Here is a 2365-nt window from a genome sequence, read left to right as displayed (position 1 = left end):
GTGGCCGCAGGCACACTTCGAATGTGGTGCTAAGTTATCCCGTACTAAGTTAGCCCACGCTAAATTGTGTGCCTGCGCACCGCGCGCGCACGTGTGTGTGTGTGTGTGTGTGTGTGTGTGTGTGTGTGTGTGCTTGTGTGTGTGTGTGTGTGTGTGTGTTGTGTGTGTGTGTGTGTGTGTGGTGTGGTGTGTGTGTTTGTGAGTGAGTGTCTGAGAGAGAAGAGAGAGAGTGAGTGGCGTGTGTTGTGTGTGTGTGTTGTCGTCGCCTTTCTGTCGTCTCGTGCTGTGCCTGCTGTGTGTGTGTGTGTCGTGTGTCGTGTGTACGCAATCCATGGTCAGCGCGCCGGCTAATAAAATTTATCGAATATACGCATGCGCATAGCCTTGGTTTGGGTCACATAAAATACAGTAGCATGTGAAATGGTGCTCGCACTTTCTTCCTCTTTCGCTCACTTCACTTCCCTAGAGTGCCAATTACAACTTGCCAGATAGAATCCTATCCAGAAGTATGGGAAAAGCAGACACTGGGAATGTGCATGTTTACACTTCCATTGCCTGATAAATCATGCAGCCGATCTGAATTTAGGCTATAATCGTATACCCAGATTCCTTAAACCACGCCACGCCGCATTCAAGTAAAGCAGTTCATCGCACGCACGCATTCACGTAACGCTAGTCTACGCCACGAACCACTTCGCCGTAAGGCACTTACGCCACGCGCATTCACCCGTACGCACGCACGCCACACACGCACCGCATTCACCGCCCGAGTAACGCCACGGACACGCCGCAATTTCGTACGCACGCCATGTCACGTCAGCACCACCAGCAAACGCACGGTACGTACGCACGCACGTTCGCCGACACAGCACCCCGTACGTACCAACGCAGAACGCACGTAACTACCCACGCAGGCACCGCCGCCGGCGTACCACAGCGCCACGCCCCGCACGACACGGACGTATCCACGCCACGGCATCCCCGGACGTATGCACGCCACGCGCAGTCGTATGCCCGTAACGGACGGGCCGTCATCGTGCTCCCTGCCACGGGGACGCCGGTCGTGAGGTCGTACGAACCCCCCCACACCATCCTTCAAAAGGTCCACATTTTTTCCAAGCCACCCATTTTTTTCGGAGGCTTTTTTACCATGACATAAATGAAAAAGATCAGGTACCAGCAATGAGTCCAAAAGACATTGCCAATTGCGTGACGTAAAATCTATCCGCAATTCCAGCATTCTGAACCTGAGCCTTTTTTTCAAACAAAATTTTTGCTTTCACATAAAGAGAGACAAGACTGACATAAAGACCAAGCCAAGACAAGATATCAAGAACAAAACAAGACTAAAGACAAAAAGTTCAAAAAACTCTGTTTTCAACTGAAGTCAGAAGATTTTTTTTTTAACTGATAAATTTTTTTTTTGAAACAAAATTTGTTTGTTTTAATTAAATTGTCCGGTGCGTGTACATCGGGCCCGCGCGCGTCGCGGCGGTCGCGGAACCCCCCTGCTCCCGCCGCAGGAAAAACGCATCTAAGGAGGTCTAATTTCAAAATCGTTTATGGGGCAAGGGCCCAGCGCCAGACACCCCCTTCGCGGTGCTCACCCCAGCCTCCCCTCTCCCGCCGCGTACGTTAACCACCTCCTGGTTACAAATCCTGTACCACGCCCCTCTGGATTGGTATTGACATTGTAATCACATCTTGGCTGGCTATTGTCATTGTGAAAAGGTCCAAAAAATATGATCACGACCCACCCAGAAAACCCTCCTCGGTACCCCTCGTAATGTCACGCACGAATCGGACCGTATCACGGTCACGGAGTATCGTGACCGCACGCCACGCGCACGGACGTATGCACGCCCGCACGGAGGCCGCTTCGACCGCACCACGCACGCACCGACGTACGCACTGCAGCCGGCCCACGCTACTCGCACGCACGCCACGCACACACGCGCCACCCACCGCACATAATGTCAACGCACGCACGCACGGCCTCCTATGCAGCCCACGCACGGACGTATCGCATCCACATACATGCACATATTCATAAATACCACCATACTCACACAACGCCCGGCAGTTGTGGGGCGGGCGTGCAAGTTACATCTGACACGGAGCGCCTAGGCAGATTTCAATGGTTGTAATGCAAAGTAAAATCAAGGTTGAATCTCTCTCAAAACTTTCAATCTTATATGTAGGCTTTCCTCAATTCTAAGTATATCGCAGCACCCTAGCTTAGTGTACATTTAGTGGATTTGTGATGGAAATGATATACAGGTCATTCATCTAGTCGTCTATCAATTTTTAACGAGAGCATCATCCACATCGTCTATTGTAACAAGTCGCAAGATCTTAACACAAC

Source organism: Priapulus caudatus, unplaced genomic scaffold (genome assembly GCF_000485595.1).
Source record: "Priapulus caudatus unplaced genomic scaffold, Priapulus_caudatus-5.0.1 Scaffold95, whole genome shotgun sequence".
Taxonomy (NCBI): Eukaryota; Metazoa; Priapulida; class Priapulimorpha; order Priapulimorphida; family Priapulidae; genus Priapulus; species Priapulus caudatus.
This window is presented reverse-complemented; position numbering follows the sequence as displayed.